This window comes from Monomorium pharaonis, chromosome 3 (genome assembly GCF_013373865.1).
Source record: "Monomorium pharaonis isolate MP-MQ-018 chromosome 3, ASM1337386v2, whole genome shotgun sequence".
Taxonomy (NCBI): domain Eukaryota; kingdom Metazoa; phylum Arthropoda; class Insecta; order Hymenoptera; family Formicidae; genus Monomorium; species Monomorium pharaonis.
Genome location: NC_050469.1, coordinates 26,191,122 through 26,210,989, shown reverse-complemented (window position 1 = coordinate 26,210,989; position 19,868 = coordinate 26,191,122). Strand labels below are relative to the sequence as shown.

The 19,868-nt window shown below is 44.5% G+C and overlaps 1 protein-coding gene across 5 annotated transcripts in view; it reads right to left on the bottom strand.

Moving 5' to 3' along the window:
- Positions 1-19,868, bottom strand: part of LOC105839953 (insulin receptor) — a 71,202-nt gene that overhangs the window by 50,515 nt on the left and 819 nt on the right. Inside the window, exon 1 of one of the 5 annotated variants that reach the window (XM_036284743.1) lies at positions 18,383-18,875. The exons of 1 other annotated variant lie outside the window; for it this stretch is intronic. The gene's annotated coding sequence lies outside the window, so the exon portion shown is untranslated. Of the gene's footprint in view, positions 1-10,419; positions 10,692-10,711; positions 17,741-17,782; positions 17,957-18,382; positions 18,876-19,868 lie in introns of those variants that run through there. 3 more of the 5 variants (XM_036284745.1, XM_036284744.1, XM_036284746.1) reach the window with 3 other exon arrangements.

Sequence of the window (19,868 nt, the reverse complement as noted above, 5' to 3'; positions counted from 1 at the left end):
AAATTATTTTTAATGACCAACTTCCTAGAGAGAAAAAGAGAGACAGAGAAAGAGAGAAACACACAGGAGTAAGGATAAAAAAAACAGAACGATATTTGTTTACCAGTCCGGCAAGAGTTACGGCCTATAATAATGTAATACAACGGCGCTTACGAAATCAGTCGGGTCGGACTTGCCACGTGCGCGCGTTGTTTTTCAATTCTTTCATTTAGCATAGTTATCAATGGGCGACGACGATACGTCCACGTCGGACGTGTGTGTATGCGTATGTATGTGCGTGTTACGGCGTACGCAATGTAAAACGTGAGAAAACAACATTTTTTGGGAACGGACTGCTAAACAAGTTTCTTTCGTAATTGATGGATCGGTGGATTCACTACGAGACGCGACCGGGTAGAGATCCGAGATTCGTTTCAGAGTTTCGAATTCCCCTTTCGGGTTGCTTATATCTCGCGCGCTTTGATCGGCGTATATACGAGGCGACGCGCAGAAACAATAACCGATGACAATATCTCGCGATTAATAGTTTAACTGAATTGACTTATTATCCGCGTATCTCGGCACTCGCTGCGCGAGATATAGCCGAGTGGGATCTATTTTGTAAAATCATGCTGTGTTTACAAGTCTCTCGATAGTCGCGATAGAAAGTAGGTCAGCTGTCACATATTTAGAGACTTGTCGAAGATCTTATCTTTGTGCGACAACGGCCGTTTGAATTTTCAAGTTAAATTGATCGCAGAATATTTCACATTCGTGTTCTAAATTTTAAATTTTACTGTCGCGTTATACCTATTTCGTAAAGCTCTATTAGCAAGTACTTGTGAATTCAAACAAACACGTTCCTTGCGGTAGGCTTTTTCATAGTGTTGAATGCATGGCGAACGCAGTCGCGTTTGAATATCGATTTATTCACGGCAAAACTAATATTTTGCCGCGGTATTTAGGATTGATTTATGTAAAATTTCACACGTTGTATCTCACAAAATTCTGTCGGCGAGCATTTGTGTGTTAAATAAAAAAAAAACGTACCTTTACGACGGAAGGCTTTTTCCTTCGTGTTTTTAAATTTATGGCAAACGAATAGCGTTCAAATATCGATTATTGGATTCACGCAAAGTTGATGGGGTCCGTGATTGATTTATGCAGCTAGGATAGAAATTTAAAAAAAATCCCATACAAAATTTTCCCATACAAAAGGTGACGGGATTTTTCTAAATACTAAATTTAAAAGTACTGAACACTGAATTTCAAGCGTGCGTTCAATATTTCATGTAAAATAACGAATCAATCGTACACCGTAAACGTCCATCACGTGTCTAGTTTTTTACATTATAAACTGCAGCTTTACAAAAACCTAGAGTGAGCACCTTGCACATGTATTATTCCACGTATTTGTTGCTCTTTTAACGTCCAATTGTTTAGCACAATCGGATCTGATTGAAGGTAATTGATAGTATTTGAGAGATGAAAATTAGATATCGTGTTGAAATATTGCAAATATGTATGTACGCTGTCATCGCTATAAATTTTATACGATGTACAAATACAATTTCCCGTCCTTTCTCTCTCTCTCCTTTTCTCTCATTCGTGCGTAAAAAGCTTATCCTGTAATTACGGGCTGAATGCGATCAAGCAAATTTTGCCCAATGCAAATATAATTTTCATCCTCAAGGACAGCTTTTAATACGAAGCGCGAATTTCATCAAAATTTAACTGAAATAATATCGCTTATAACCTTGTTTGCAATTATTATTTATCAAAATGTAAGTAACAAAACTTTGAATTAACTTAATTTTCTTAAAAATGCCTAATTACATGAGATATTTAAAGAGGAATTGTACATGCCCGTATATTGCGTCTATTAAAACGAAAAATGCGCAATATACAATATCATTAAAGAACACACGTAATCTATGTAATTGATTTCGTTAATCGACCACAAATGAATTTACAAAAATAGATATTACAAAATTACACTGTGCCCGTATGCAATTTTAATCAAGCTCAAATACAATTTAAAAAATATTATGTATTTTATAATACAATTCAACACGAAAATTGATTATTTTTTAGAAAATGAGACTATTTATTATCGTTTTGCATGCTAATTACGAATTTAATTTCCAAATGTTTTGTTGCACATAATTTTGAGAAATTTGCAAAGTTGAAAAAAGAACTGTTTTCTTACTTGGTTATAATTACGTGACGTGTCGATGTTTTATTGCAATCGAAATTGAGTATTGTTAAGACTTTTAATCCTCAAAGAGAATTTTGGGTGTTATTAATTTTCTTTAATCAATAAAATATTCATAGTTAAATACGTTTGCAGTGACAATTTTATGTAATTTATTATTTATGCAATAATAGAATCATCATTTTCTTTGTTATGGCCGTACGCTTATTTATTAATTTTTTTCTCAAAGAAAAAAGGAGAAGTTAATCGGCTTTAATTCGGAAACTGGATAAGGATAATTCGAATATATCACTTGCTCTTTTCACAAAGCTCTTCTTCATAAAGTACCTCAATGATCGGAAAAGACGCTAATCTGATAGGGCGAATACGAAGGACGAGGGATATTTTCAATCCTAAATTTCTAATTTTCTATTACGTCTGTTACGATATATGTGCTCGAGCAGACGTTATCAATATTCATTCGATTCACAGAATCAAAGTCGATTAACTTCTTCCAGAAAACAAATTGAAAATTAATAAATAAATAAACGATCATTAAGAAAAATGTATTCTTAAATTAATAAGTTATATTAGCAAAACTATACGTATATTATTTACATTAATAAAAATTACTTTTCGACCGTCCTAATAATAATAATTTTTCGTAACACACATTTAAAAGAGAAAATGTGATAGCATTATAACATTCACGCGCCCAATTGAAACATTCACCGCTATTTTTGTAAGTTTACCTACAATTTTCTTTATAAATCTGATAAGTAAATTCCTGATACGAGCAGATAAGAAAATTCTTGGTATGAAAGGCCCGATCGATCTATTATCCAAATAAAAGAATGTTTTTCGCGCGATATTCGATTTAGCATTTAACTTGTTGAAGAAATTATCGGAATTATTGGAACTTAATCACGAAAAGTCGAATCTTGAGCAAAATAATATTAAATAATTGAGATACTCGGAACTCTCAATACACACTAGACTTTTTCTATGAATGTTTTACTTGCTTTTCTCGAAGGAAGGGCGGATAAACGCGAAATTTCGCAACTCGTGTAAGAGTCTTCGATATATTTCCCGACAAAAAATAAACTATAGAAACGCGACGATGGCAACAGCGACGAACGAACGAACGAACGAACGAACGAACGAACGGTCCGGCCTGTGCGAGTCGCCGAACCGACCGACCACGCGTTCGCCTCGTTTACTTCGTCCCACCTTCGAGCAGGTTGTCGTGCACACACTTTCACAGTGGAATCCCAGTTATTTCAGAGACACTCATACGCGCGCATACGGCCGTTCCCGTTGTCCCGAGATCGGCGGCGTGCGCGCGTTGATCACGCTGCGCTACGAACAAACGCACGCAAGCACGCATCACCACCACCACCACTACTACTAACGTCGAGGAGCAAGCATGCAACCGTCAACGTCGACGTATGCGACACGTACGCTCGGCATCGCGAATGCGAATCTTCCCCCTATTCCGCGAAAGACGACGTCGTACGCGCGCGCGCGCGTCTTCGTCGTCGTCGTCGTCGTCGTCGTCGTCTGCATACTCGTGCATTATGCATCGATTCGCATTACGCGAGAAGTATTGCACCGCCGGGAATTTTAGGGTGCCTCAATGATGCAGACATCCCCACTGGATAATGGAGTTTTACGTATTCGAGGTTTGGTTTCAGCGAGCAAACGCAGGTGACTCCTCAGCTCGAGTTACGATGGCGCACGTTACGGCGGGAGGAATTGGAAAAGTCGTGTAACGTTACTTCTCGGAAAACGAGAGGTGACGTTTCACGGTGAAATACCGCGGGATAAATTTTACACTTGTCACTAATCGTGATATCGTCGAGGAGAACAGGAGAGGTACTAGAATACGAAATTATAGACATTCGTGAGAAATAAAGAAGAGATATTCGCGGTGCTTCTCTTTTATTTCTTTCCTCCCGTTTCTTAGATTTAACCGAAGTGAGATTATGAAAAAAAGTGCAGTATCTGATACGAGAAGATGTTATATTTACAATTTATTAATAACTAATTTGCAACATGGATGTGAACAATCTGTTGTTAAAATTTGACTGTCACGTCATAATCTTGAGAAAGATGACGTTAAAAAGAAGATCAAAGAACGATTATTTTGAGGGTTTTATTAACGTGATAGCCAAATTTTGCCAGATTACGATGTAATGGAGAGAAGCCGCGACCCTACCTAAATTGCGAATTTTCACGAGCGATGAAAAAGTTTTGATAGCCGTTATAAAATACCATTAACGATTTTCTCACGTTTCTATGGAAACTGAAATAAAATACTGAATAAAGAGAGAGAGCGGGAGAGGATGGTGGAAAAGAGAAGCCCGGAGTGACATTGTGTCCCGAAATTTTCACGTATCGCGCGCCACAATATGCCACCCTTGTCGCCATATTAATCCGACAATACACGCAGGATTTTGCGAATAGAAGATTTCCCCTTTCGTGTAGCGAAAAATGTAAATAAACGAAACACCGCGTCGCGTTTGGAATTGCGTTTTGGACGCTAAACGCGGTGCGTATATGCGGCGCACGTATGCGAATATCCGTATCGTTAGGATTCCACTTTGCAACGGAGAAGACACTTCACGTGTCCCGGGCGCGAGTACAAACTCAAACTTTGGAGAAGTCCAAAGCCTCGGGTCTCCACCTGAGTGCCACCGCCGCGCCGTCACGGATATTTGTATTGCAGCCGTTCCGCTCTCTCGCAGAAGCCGCTACGACAATATTTCGTGCCAACATAAGCGCGGCTCCGTTGAAAATTTCGCCCCCGCAGCGTATAACATTGTTACGGAGTACGGCGTCGGTGCTATCTTCGCGCGACGGGAGCCATTTCCACGTCGGTACGCCCGAGTGCACCCCCCTTTCAAAAATTCATCTCTTTGCACGATATTCTTGCCAGCGGGCTAACTAGGGCGTGGCACCAAGGTGGGAAGCTACTAGAAATTTTAAGTCCTTGCCGACTCTCCCAATTGCACTTCAATTGAACTGCCACGCAATAAGATGCGCAAGACGTACGGAACATTTTTCTCTACGAAAAATTTCTTCAATTTCTTTGACCTGTTAAAAAGAGCCTAATGCCAAAATCGTTTCCGAAAATTGTTAATTCTTTTCAGTGATCGATTAAATGTTTTGTGAGACCGTTATATTATTCATACTTTATGTATTTATATAGCTTTATATAAATTTGATGAATTAGAAATAGAAATTTATTCGCGTCGCGGACGCAATCAGTTGGCAGACGATGTCTGTTGTAGCTTTGATTATTATGTATTGCCACGATTCTAATTTACAACAGTCACGTCTGCAACGTGATAATGATACCATCTTTAAAAGTAAGGTCGAGGCGTTTACGTATAAAATATAAATGAATATACAATTTTTACGTGCCATTTATATAAATAATAAACAATAATCATAGAAAAATTATACAGATTTGAGCGGAAATAATAAACATTATACATTTCATTTTTTATAAAGATATTTTTATTTTATCAATACTAAAGTTAAATGTTAAATTTAGTAATATTTTCATCAAAGGAATTTTTTTTTCTATATCGTGCTATCATAAACATAATGTAAACTATGTATAAATAAGCCTCGTATACGTAAGTTTAAAATTAACGGCACGATCTTGTTTAAAAGTTCACCGTGCCATAATATTGCATATTTCATCATAACATTTGATCTCTCTTTGTAGCCGACGTCTTTTACTTTGCCTCTTTTTTCTTCTTCCCCGTCTGTTTATCTATTGTTTTTTAATTGCAGAAAATATAATATAATGCAGTTATATAAAAAAGAAAGGTATAAGGAAATAAGAGCTAATCATAATATTAAACAAAATACAAAACATGTACGTACAATCTAAATATGAAATATTTCCAATTATTGTGAACTTTTTCTGGAGAAATCTCTCGTGATAATCAATTTTATTAAAAATAAAATCGCTGTTTAACTAAAGGTAAAAATATATAACACAATTATTAAGCTGAAGTTCCTCATTTAACTCAACTAATATCAAAGTTCAATAATAAAATGTTGAAAATATTTTAAATTAAGTTGCGCCTTTGAAATCAAATTACATTGCCAGAGGTTCAAATGATTTTAAAATTCTTTTTCACGGCAGACAAACATGTTTATTTTCAGCAGTTGTGAAAATAATGTTACTATGTTTATAGTAACATTATCTGGGATTTGTCACACCCCCGCCTTGGTAACACCAGATTAACCCCCGCACTCGCGTGGGGATACACTGACTCAGATTTCAAATTTTTACCAATTAAATGTATATTACGTAAGTAAAATATTTTTTAAAAATATAGATTTCTTTTACTTTTAAAACAATGTCTTGGTTATAATTATAAAAAGAAAAATACATTAAAAAGAGGCATTGCGCGCCTGCTTACGTGTCAAAGAAACGAGTTTAACTTAAATATATCTATGCGTCTAACTTTTGTTGAATAATTTACATAACAATTGTACATATTATTATCAGCGGAAAGCGAAATACTAGCAGATATACTGCGTATTTAAATACAAAGCGCTGTTACGAATATTCGTTTCGCAGCGCATCTAAGTTTACGACAAAAGGCATTTCGCCGACTTGATTTAGAAGTTCTATTAATGGAGTAGCGTTAAAGACGTCGCAACCAATGACAAATTTTGTCTCACGTGGCCTCATTCACGACGGAAAAACCGGCTAAGTAGGAGTTAACGGTGACAATTTTCCGTACCGTTCTTTTTTGTTTCATTTTCGAAGGCTGCTGCACGACAACTTTTCGAGATAAATTGCAAAATTTTCCACGGCATATTTTCCGCTCGACACGTGTATCACGTATAACCACGCAGCCGAACGTAAATATCAAATGAGAGAACTATTTCAATTTCTGTTTGTGCACGAGATACCGCAAAAATATCTGATTTTATTATTTTTATTTACACGTTTCGATGTTATTTCCGATGTTTAAACACCATCAAAATGTACAAAAATGACACACATCTCGCGCGTACGTGCGAATCCGGATTCTCCTGTATAATTAATTGCAACACCTTTCGGTCAACTGCGTTATTGTCAATAATCAAATTATAACGCATCGTGCAATCGACGATATTTTTCACGAGAATTTTATACAGGGACTTTAGCGGAAACGGACTTTTTGTACACATTTATTTCATGTATATCACGTTGTAAAGCTCTACGTCATCAAATTAAGGGATCCCTGTTTATAAAACACAAGCCGGTTACGAGGACTATTTTCAAATCGATTGTAGAATACGAAAGAAAAAAATATGCTTAACGTGAACGCGCGCATGGCAGCGCATCATCTAATATACATACCATACACGTGACACGGATAAAGCTGAATATGCAAACTGCTGCCGCAAAAAAAAAGCGAATTATCCAATTAAATAGCGCTCTTGTGCGATCGATATTTTAATATGCTAATGCACGCGGAATCATTAGTCTTCCGTGTACGCTCGACGTGCTGCAGAAACGCGAAATCCACGCGCTCCGTCGCTCTATGCTCGTCGATTTAAAAAGATCTGCGGAATTGATTTATGCGCCGTGTAAAAAAGGGGAGATTAACCCGCGCGGGAGCGAGCCGATTTAATAATGATTCAACTCGCATAGAATATTTAACTAGGCGTACCCTCTCGCGGGACGTACCCTCTGTAAAGGCACTCGCGATCGCAAGAAAGTCCGGTAAACACGTAGTTGCAGCTACTACTCCCCATGGGACATTCGAGTTTTACCGAGAAATTACATTCAACGGTGAAAACAATCTGGGATCGTCTCTCTCTCTGTAATTTCGCCGCGATCTTCCCGTATACGTCGCGAAGTAATTTAAAACGGGGAGACGTAGCTGCTCTTTTTCACCTCGTCGCTCATAACTTCAGGAGAAATGATCGTAGCATCAAAGGGACGGCGAAAGAAAAGGTCTGAAAGAAAAGGGGTGTCCCCCACTTCTCTCTCTCTCTCTCTCTCTCTCTCTCTCTCTCTCTCGCGCGCGCGCGCGCGCGCGCGCGCTCTTTTGCTCTTTCCGCCGATCAAAATTGAAGAGAGACAATTCCGGGTGTTTTCTTTGGAAAACGACTCCCGACGTTAAGATTCTCAAGTGGACACCTGGCTCGACACAGCTCGGATTCGCTATGTAAACAGACGATTAAGGCGCTATAAGCTCATAAGCGGTGTCCTCTCGTTTGGAGCCGGGATATATATAAACCGAAGGTTTTTCGCCTCTATTTACATCAGTGTCGTATCCGTATAATTAGATTTACCGCGCCGTGGACTTTTACGTTTTGCGTCTACGTGCCTGCGTATCGTTCCCGATGCCTAAAGTGCCTACGTATGTCTCTGTATGCTCGGTACGTGACGTGGACTCGTTTCTCACGTAAAACCGAGCTGGCACGTTACATAATAAATGAATGAGTCGCGTGTTATCTTTACGTTTCGTCGCGGCGTTTGCGATAGTGCGCGTACTGCTAGTTTAGATAAGTGACTTAAGTGACAGAAGGATAATAAATAGCGAATTTATGGTTAAATGGTTTACGGTGCGGGTAACCTCGTGATTTTGCGTGGGAAGGGGAGGGGGAGGGGGGACATTAGTACCACGAGAGTGTTACTAACTCATGGAAGAAATCTATCAACGACCATAGTCGAAGCAAATAGAGCTGGGACTTTTCTTGCATCCGCGGCTAAGACGCGGAAAAAAATTCAGCGAAGATAAACGAGAGTTTATAACCTGTTTAAATACGCTTTTCTTAAATTACCATACGTCACGCGAGGAAGTTTACTCGCGTGCATAAAAATCGCGGTTTCGCATAGTGCCGCATTTTTATCTAAGAGCTACAGTTACTATACAGTTGTGTCGTTTTGGATACCTCGTGCTTAAATACGGGACAAATATTCCGGAATATGTAATGATGGACGGCCAAAATTGTGGAATTTTTGCACGGATTTGTGACGTAAAATGATATTGTATAAATGAATAATTAATTGAAATGTGAAACACGAAGCGTCACTATTAACATAGAAGGTGGTATTACGGTCCCCCCTTTTGTACGATAACTTGGTTAATGATTAATATTTAAAATTGAAAATTTAACATTTTCATTCCCCAATATGCTGTTCGATCGATTTTAGTTTCAAAATTATAAAATATTCAATACTGGACGCTGTTTATAAAATTATGACGATGTGCAACATAATAGATCGAAGGGAACCGGGTGATAATGTGGCCATCTCCATTAAAATAGATTTAAAAAATTGAATTCGTTTAAAAAGTATTTTCCAATAATAAAGTGTTTACCGTTATAAAATATTTAGAAAATAATATTTAAAATAAAGAGAAAATATAAACTCTAGCCTTGCGTAACAAGTTTATCTTAATATGTTATAATATAGATAATAATAAAAATAACCTACATTGTAAATATTTCAAGTATTTAAAGATTGAAATTAAATTTTAATATAAAAATAAAACATTTGAGATTAATAACAAGTTTCCAGATATCGGGACACGTTTGATCGTTTGCGACATTTACGTCATATAAAAAAATAAAAAAAAAAATACGTAAAAATATACAAAATGTAATATACGAAATCTGGACGAGTAGTGTCGCCGGAAATGAGAGATCACCCGTCGCTTCGCCATCCCAGTAAAGCCAGGGCTCTGGATTACGCGCGGGCGCGCGATTAAATGATTCACGTTTCGGCATTCACGATAGACTGTAGTTAGATTCGCACAGAAACTCGTTGTCCGTCAATACGTATCCTCCCGGTGGCGACTTCATTGTTTGCACGACGTAGCTCTATATACGCGAACCAACACGCGAATTGATTGATTCATGGTGACTCGCGCTCCTCGATTTCGTCGGGAAAAAGGGGGGGGGGGCAGAGGGGAGGAAAAAAATCGCACCGCTGACGAATCGGCACGAAAGGTAAACAACGCGGACTCGATGAATCCGTCCGTTTCGCGCCTGTCTATTCATCTCGAATCTCTCGTAGCGAGTAATAGCGGGAGCTGCTGTGCGAATTTCCCCGAGCGTGTAAAATCCGACGCCGCTGGTTTAATCGAGAGCCGCAAAATAGCGAGATATGCGTGCGTGTGTGTGTGTGTGTGTGTGTGCGTGCGCGGGTATACAATAACCGCTATCGTAGACTCGCGGGTTCTCCGCGGTAAACATGAAAACAACACGGGGCAACACACCTTCTCACGGCCGCATCGCACGTGGCGAATCGTCTCGGTGCGCGCTCCCCGACTTCTCTCTGCTCTCGCTCGCTCTCTTACGCACACGTCAACAGGAAGGCCGCCGCTTGGCCGGCGTCCTTAGTCGGCGAAGATAAACGGCGATAACTAAAAACACACCGGCGCGGTGCGGTGTAGAAGGAAAGAGAATCCATCCGCTGCTACGAAACGAGCACGCGCCTTCGCGTCGATCAGTCGGCCGTCGTCGTTTTCGTCACGTGTAAAGCGCGGCGCAACGTTCCTATCTACCTACCACCAGCAACAGCAGCAGCAGCAGCAGCAGCAGGGAGAAGAGACGGAGACGACGACGACGGCGGCGGCTCTCGTCCAGATCGTAGATACGAGACCAAGCCAGCCGCTGTCGAGCCTCGTGTACTCGCTTGAAAACACGGCCGCGCCGATTCATGTCTCTCTACCCGTTCGCGCAGCAGAGATATACGGAGGAACGAAAGGGAAGGAGGGAGGGAGGAAAAGAGGGAGTAGAGTGGGGGCGCGACTCTCCGGCCGGGAGCAACGGATACGGGGGAGGGATACGGCGCGAGGGTCGAAAGCGCGGGCGCTCGTGGTAGGGGGAAATCGACGGGACAGGCAGGACCGGGGCAAGCGTCGGACGACGGGAGAAAGAGAGAGAGAACGAAAGGGCGAGAGAGACGCAGCGGGAACAAAAGTTCCGACGCGTCGCTTGGCACCATAAAAATATTTCCGTGTTTCGGTGCGCGCGTCAACGGTCGTCGGGGGCAAAGCATCATCCGCCGCCACTTCGCTGTCTTCGGGCTCCTTCTCCTTCTCCCCCTCCTCCACCTTCTCTTCCTTCTCCTTCTTCTTGCCCGTCCCTCCCCGCGCGCACGCCATGCTCGGTTGTCCTTTTGTGTACACTTACGACGAGGAGCCGAACGAGGGAGCCCCGTGTAAATGGCGGAAGACGGACTGACGGGTGTCGACTGTCGGACGTCACGAGCGAAGGGCGGCGACGCAAATGGAAATGCTAACCTTTGAACGATATAAAGTATAACGCGCGCGCGCGCGCGCTCGCGATATCCTCTGTTCCCTCTCTCTTCCTCGCTCTCGATCGACAATGGACTCGAGCGAGCAACCTCGCTGGACTTTACCGTCGGCGCATCGCGGTATTCCGCGATCCTCCTCCGCGAAACGGAAATAATGCACGACGTACCGCGAGGGAGATGCGTCACGGGGCGCGTTTGATGCATTCCACATGCTGTTCCGCGCTTCCTCGAAGAATACATTTCTCCCTCTCGAACAAAGAATACTCGATATCCCTCAAGAGCTATCTGTATAAATTGCCCATAAAAACGTTTCCCTTTTTCCTCGTGTAACGTAAAAAAAACCTCCTTGCGAGAGAGAGAGAGAGAGAGAGAGAGAGAAGCTAACGTACACACAACCGCCGCGGTACGGGACCGGGAGAGCCGGCTAATCGAAGGAGAACGGAAATACTCCAATGACATGGAAAATGCGGGGTTACAAGATTTCAAGAAGTCGTATATATACGCCGAGTATCATCGTCCGCGCATACATTTCGCACGCAAATGACTTTATCGTGCGCGGAAGCACATTTTTCACGACCGAGATAACTTCCGAACGACAAGGGGGACCCGCCGCGTTCGCACGGTGCTCGGCAATTTTTGAATTAAACACGACAGGCGCGTTATCGCGAACTCGCGAGGTTGAAAAACGGCCTCTTTTCGGCCCGTTGTAATTGCCTGTTACTCGTATCTGTCTGTATTGTAAGAACAGGCACGGCTAACAGAGATGCAAGAAGTGCGAAGAGCATCGGAGAGAAAGCATCCCAGCGCTATCAAAAGGTTACGGGGTTCACCGAAAGTCACGAGAAATCAACTTGTTTTATTTTTTTTCTTTCAATCCTGTACTAATGCAACGCCGATGTTACATTTGGATTTTCTTCTTTGGATTAAGAAATTGCAATCGAAAGACCGACTGGACCAAAAAGTTTGCTTTCACTTTGAAAATTATCCCACGAATTAGATCCAATTTAATATCCTTTATAGGCATCAAGGGTCAATAAAATTTTATAATCGATAAGGTTTTCGATATTGAAACTCGATCTCGGGGATCTTGGCGTCAATTTATTTCTCCTCCCTCCCGTTTTTTTATTAAAAAAAAAAAAAAAACTCGCGTCGCAGCGGCCCAACCCTTCGACGTGTAGCTTAGAGCCCGATAAAATTCAATCGCATTTAATCCTCGCTCTCTCAAGGACGCGCGCGTTCGTGAGACCCGCATACACCTCCGACGGTATTTACACACCGACGTTTAAGCCTCGAAACTTGTTATTAAGCGTAGGAACATACGCTCGATCGATTCGCCCGATACGTAATTAACGCGCATTTGACCTGCCTTGCGTTTGTCGAGTGCCTACGTGTGTTTGCCGATAGCTCTGCCGGCTATATATACATCCTGTGTCCCGTGACTTCAAGTACGAAAATGTATTCCGCACAGATCCGCACGAAACGTGAATGCGGTCCGCGTTTACGTGTACACACCGCATACCGCATAATTCCAAATTGCATAACGAGATGGGCGGGAGGTGGGGGAGAAAGGGGGAAGAGCGAGGAAACAACACGGCGTGGAGGAAGGAGAGCGGAAGGGACGGGGGGGGGAAATCGGAATCGGACCGCTTCATTCAATGCAAAACGCGCATTGTCCGTTTCGTACCTCACGCGGAGTTGTAAATTACTCCTCCGTATACCGTATTATGCGGTATATACACTTTTTTCCCCCCTTTTTCCCTTTCTTTTTATCGCGCATGCCCTGGCTCACGAGATAGTGGTTTCCCGGGGGCCTTTAATTTACTCTACGGCTGCTATCAGATCGCGCTGCGTGGCGCGAAGAATATATACACCCCGCGTTCACTTATCATTCCGACTTACGTGAGTCGTTTGTTTTGACGGTTGCGCAAGAGCGCGCGCGCGCGATCCCGGAAAAAAAAAAGAGATCGCGCTGAAAATGCGCGCCGGCACACTTTACGATATTTCTCCTCGCCGGGTCGTTTCTCACGACTGCGCTGGCGGTAACCCGGCGCATTTGATATCACACTTTGCGCTTCAAGAACAGGTGAACGTAAGTTATTTATAGCCTCGCGATCAATTAAATGGCGCGATTATAGAGGCCGCGGAGGGGATATTTTTGTTGTGTTTCTCGAAAGGAGAGAAAGTATCGCCGGGGAAAGCGAGACTCGGACAAGCCGTGCCTTGTGCGATCGGAGAGATTGTAACAGCTTAAACGACAGGCTGAGATAATTATGATAAATGATCCCTTTCGATCTTTAATCCATTCATAACGGTGCAAATGACCGATTGTTCCGAGAGCGCGCGCGCGCGCGCGCGCTGACGTTATGTACGTTTGGCGCAAAATATGCACAGGTATGTAAAATTATGCGTGAAAACTCGACTGCACGTGCGCCGATTTGTTAGTCGGTTAGTCAATTAACGTACAGTTTTGCAATTATTAAAACGGAACGCGGGTGAAAATAGGCGAGGAAAACGCGGGCAGACCAGACGAACGGCGGCAAACAACCGCGCGAATTTAACGCTGCGCGCGAGGGAACATGTGCTCGGTGACAATGGATCCTGAACTTTCAGCAGGCAGCTCCGAATCCGAACGGTACATTCCAATCAACGCTATTGTAAACAGTAGTTGCCGCTAGAAACACGTGAAAACATGCCACTTTGGGCCTTTCAAGCTCCCACTTTACATTGCCGCAAACCAGGTGAACCCGGAGAAAAAGTGGAAATTTTATGTATGCGCGGGGGATGGAAAATATGAAAAAAAAGGGAGAAGAAAAATGAGCAACGTTACACCCAGCAGTGAAAAACGTGACCGTCATAGCTGAATGTAATTTTCTGATGATATGTACACAAAGGACGCAATCTCTCTCTCTCTCTCTCTCTCTCTCTCTCTCTCTCTCTCTTAGGCGCACGGAATTCAGAATCTGTTAACTAACGTTGGGAACTGTGCATTGTGGGTTAACGTTAAATATTCGAGTAAAAGCTGGAACGCGAGATACTGAGGATTCGTGATCGCGTGATATAATAGATTTATTCGGGTATTGGGTCTTTCGTCGTGTCAACGTTTAACATTCTCACACCTCGACCTAAATAATATATTATAAAACGATGTTTTTTTTTCGATGTACTTTAAACATTTCGGAAATTAATTTTAAAAAGATATTATGGTATTGTATTTTTTAAAATGCTAGAGGAACGTGGGATGAAATCCCACGGGATTTGATTATTTTCAAATATGATTAGCTTAGAACACGACACAACAACATTAACAATCGAGCATAATTTAATTGAGCATAATTTATTAACCTGTTGTCCCCTTGGCCGCTTTCTTTTCTTCTATATCTATCAGAACGGTCGAATGTTTACGCTCACCTATCCAAGTTTCAAGATAAGATGTCGTCTGTTGATCGATCGTATCGGTCGTATACCGAAATAACTTTCCGAATAATAAAGATCGACGACGGGCCATCGCAAAGTGACCGTGTTAAAAATTTTACATACAAGTACGAATACACAGCACAAGTTGAACTTGTTGTTATCATTTTCTGTTAGCCTGTCCTTTTAATATTAAAAAAGAAACAAGAAAGGAAAAAAGTTGTGCCGCAATGCATCATTATTGTCAATATTATTTTACACAACACAAGTCTGACTGTAAAGCAGCTGAGTTTGCCCGACAAATTTTTCTGCTAGTTAATCTACCCTTTTGAAAAGAGATGGAGAAAAAGGGAAGCAAACGAGTTTTCAGACTTGTGCAGTTCCCCTCCGTCGTACAGAAACGGATTCGTCGCTGAAACGCGTCGTCAAAGTTAACGCGAGCTATATTACATCGTATACAGGTCTGAGAACAAAGTAGCCGACTTGTTTGTAAAATCTTCCGTTGGTTAATTTACTATTTTAAAAAAAGAATCTCTGAATTTTTGCGTTTTTCTCGCTGTGCGGAGGACGCGGACTCGTCGCAGAGTTGCGTCGTCAAAGTCAACCCGATGTAATAACGGATGTTATTCTGTATACAAGTCTGAGCACAAAGTAGTTGAGTTTTTCTGCCGAAATCTTCTCGCCGGTTAATTTACTTTTTTAAAGCAAGGAAAACGAATTTTTAAATTTGTGTTTTTTCCGTCGCGCGGATTCGTTGCAAAAATATATCATTAAATTCAAAGCGACGAAATTATTTCACATACAAATCTGAGCACAAACTAGTTGAATTTGTCCATCAAAATCTTCCGTCGATTAATTTACGTTTTTAAAACAAGGAAAACGAATTTTTTAATTTGTATTTTTTCGTCGCGCAGATTCGTCGCAAAAGATGCGTCATTAAAGTTAAAGCAGTGAAATTATTTCACATACAAGTCTGAGCACAAAGTAGTTAAATTTTTCCGGCAATATCTTCCGCCAGTTAACTTGCCTTTTTAAAACAAGGAAAACAAATGTTAAAAATTTGTGTTTTCTTTGTCGCGCGAATTCGTGACGCAAAAAAATGCGTCATTAAAGTCAAAGCGACAACGGATGTTATTTCACGTACAAGCCTGAGCACGGAGCAGCTAAGCTTGTCCGTCAAAATCTTCCGTCGGTTAATTTATTCTTTTGAAAAAAGAAAAATAAGTTTTCGACATTTGCGCTTTCTTGCCGTGCGGGTTTTCGAATCCGTCAGTGAGATGCGTCGTCAACGCGACGGATGTTATTCCACGTACAAGTGTAATAAGCACGAAGCAGCTGAACTTGTCTGTCAAAATTTTCTGTGAGTCGAAAACAGAATGAAAGAAAGAAAGAAAGAAGAATGTGACTTCGCAGTTTGCGTTTTGCCGCACTGCGGACGTGGATTAATCACCGAAATGCGTCGTTAAACCCAACGCGAGTTATACCACTCCGTATTATATGGATATCCCGGGACTAAAACTAGCCGAACTGATCGTAAAAATTTTCTATCGGTTAATCTACTCTCTCTCTCTCTCTCTCTCACAGGAAGGAGGAAAGAATAGAGACAGATTGTGGATTTACGTTTCTAGATTCGTCGCCGAGGATTCGAGCGCCGTTAAAGCCAACGTGGCGGATATTATTTCGCGACATGCAAATCCGCGAGTATAGCGCGCAGTAGCTGATACTCCGGCGCTCCGTCGACGTTTCCCGTCGATTAAACCCCCGTTTGTTCCCCCCCCCCTCCCGGGGGAGAGCGGGGGAGGCAAGTGGGATGGGAAAGAAGAGACGACGAGCTTCCGGGTTTACGCGCCCCCCCGTCACTAAATCGCGCACTCGTCATCGCGCTTCGAAATACGTCGTTAAGAATCAAGTGCGCGGGAGCGTGCGTGGGGTAGAGGTACGGCGATCTTACGCGATGCCGCGCAATACCATCGTCACACGCACAAACACGTACACACACATACGGCCATGCCCTCCCCGTCGATTGATTCCACCTCGCGAAACGCGCAGAAGACGACTCGCCGCTACCTCGCGCGCGCAGGTAGAATTTATTATATTAAAAGCGCGTCGCGTGCCGCACGTGACACGTCGATCGCTCGATTGCCGCGGACTACGCGACATTTCACACGTGCGTGTATATGTATATATATAAGTATATATATATATATATATGTATATATATAACACGCGGTAATGAGCCGCGAGTCGACGAAAGCGGCGACTGGCCCCACGCCACCCTCTCATTAGACGCGCTTTCAGGGAAAAATAAGCGTCACGCCTACGCTCGCCCGGTGGAAAAACAGGAGCTACGCAGCAGCCAGAAACCAGAAACCGTGCACACGTCATCCCGACACGAAATCGTCGTCGCTCGCCGAATCATCACGCGATCTTACCTCTCCAACTCGACAGAGAGAGAGAGAGAGAGAGAGAAGGGGGGGGAGGGGAGAGAGAGAAAAATTAACGACGCTCGTCACTCGCGTGCGGAACGCCAGCCGCTGATCGTTACTCCTCGCTGCTGGCAACGACGACACATACATAATATACGCGGGCAATAAATCGAATCGACGCGACGCGACGCGTCGCGGCGCGGCGCGTCGCGTCTCCCTTTCTACCTCGTTCGTTTCGGAAATTCTTCCGCTCGCGATTAACCGTCGTTAACTAACGCGCGCGCGCGCGGCAACTTCCTCCGCCACCGCGGTGTTTGTAAACACAGAGTCGAGGGCGCGAGAGGCGTGCAGCACGTTTTCCGCGTCTCGAAGGAACCGACGAAAACCGGCTGCGTCGCACATTTCGTAAGAGCGTCCATAAACACATGTACACACGCACACACGCAGACAGACAGACAGACAGACGCAGGGACGCGCGTATACCTGCGGTCGATCCGTTCTGCCGCTCGAACAACGCTCGTACAACACCATCCTCGCGACGGCGGCGGCGACGGTCTAGGAATGCGACCGTTACAGGGTAAGAAAGCGTGCTCCGTGGAGACGGAGAGACAAAGAGAGAGGGAGAGGGGACGGAAGGGAAAGGGAGGTCGAAGAGGGCGGATCTCTCTCGTGCGCGAGCGAGAGAGAGAGAGAGAGAGAGAGAGAGAGAGAGGAGAGAGAGAGAGAGAGAGAGAGAGAGAGAGAGAGAGAGAGAGAGAGAAGAGAGAGAGAGAGAGAGAGGAGAGAGAGAGAGAGAGAGAGGAGAGAGAGGAGAGAGAGAGAGAGAGAGAGAGAGAGAGAGAGAGAGAGAGAGAGACGCTGCTCTCGGCGACGAAGTAAACGCGCGCGTTCGATTCCCAGCTCTCGCTTGCTCGCGTCGTCGTCGTCGTTGTCGTCGACATTGACACGATTCTCAATTTACGACGCATCGACACGACCGGTTGCGAGCACGGCGGGTGAAACCCGAAGTGTAAACAAAGTCCAAGTGTTCATTCATTCGGTCAATCAGTCAGTCGGACGAGTTAAAGGTATATAAACACCAACCTTTAGATTCGTAGGCGTCGAACGTGATGGGATGAGGGTGGAGAGGGAAAATTTTCACTCGTGACGTGACACGCGAACCTCACCACTGTCGGGCGCGCAGAACACTAACGAATTAGAGACGCGTCCGTCGTCGTTCGTTCGTTCGTACGACGGCGGCGGCGGCAGGCGCACACAAGTAGAAGCGAACGAGCCGGCGACGCGCGCGTTCCACGTGAAAACGGACACTCGCTTCTTTACTCCTTCGCACGCACGCGCGCGCGCGCGTACGCTTCATCCGTCGATCGGCCTTCTCTCGCCCAATCGCGCGAGTACTCTGCGCCGGCGGCGAGCGATCAAAACAGAGCGGAAGGAGGGCGCGCCGCGCCGCGCCGCGTCGCGTCGCGGAGGCATCGGGGAGGGGGGAGCCGGAGCGGCGGTCGTAGGCATCGAGCGGACGCGACGAAGCGCGAGCGAGCGAGCGGGCGAGCGTGTTAGAGGCTAGAAGCGGGAAAGCGGGACGGGGAAAGAGATGGGGGGGGGAGAGAGAGAGAGAGAGAGAGAGAGAGAGAGAGAGAGAGAGAGAGAGAGAGAGAGAGAGAGAGAGAGAGAGAGAGAGAGAGAGAGAGAGAGAGAGCGACGGTCGTGTCTTGTATTGCGTAGTAAGCGCTTGAATGGATTACGTCACGCGGCCGAAGCCAGCCAGAGGGTAGAAACGCGCAGCGGATGCCGCGCGTCCCGCCCGACGGACAGGCGGACGGACAGACGGACGGATGGACGGACGAACGGCGTGGCGGGCGATGGCCGCGCGCACGCGACACGCACAACAATAGCCGGACGATGCGGAACGGCGAATGACCGCGGTCGGTTGGTCGGCGGCGGCGGCGGCGACGACGACGGCGAGTGACGAACGACAACGGTATCGGGGCGAAGGAAACGAGACGCGACGCACAAATCCCCGCGTAAAGGGTCGACGACGCCGTCGCCGCCGCTGCTGCCGCCGCCGCTACCGTTGCCGCTGCTGCTGCTGCTGCTGCTGCTCCTTCCTTTCTCTCCATCGTTCCGCCTCGAATGCGGACGGCGCGTCGCGCGGGGCCGATCGATCGACCGCGTACTCTGCTCGTGTACTCTGCTGCACACGTTACGTGCAGCACGGTGTAAAGTGTGCCGGTTTCTCGCCTCTCGAGTTTCAGGGCGAAGATGCACATGCTCTCTCTCTCTCTCTCTCTCTCTCTTTCTCTCTCTCCGTCCGTCCGTTCGTCGCTCTCTTCCTTCGACGTGCCCACGTGCGTTCACACGAGTCTCTCGGGCGCGGCGCGCCGTCTCCCCGCCGCTTCCTGTCCTCGTCCCACCAACCCCTCCCCCTCCTCCTCACTCGTCAGCGCGCCACTGCGGACGCGTGTACATATAAACACTCGCGACACGTTATAACGTGTATAAACATATGCGCACGACGTTCGTCCTCGCTCGACTCCGCCGCGGTCTAATCGCGCGTTTGTTTCTCGGCGAG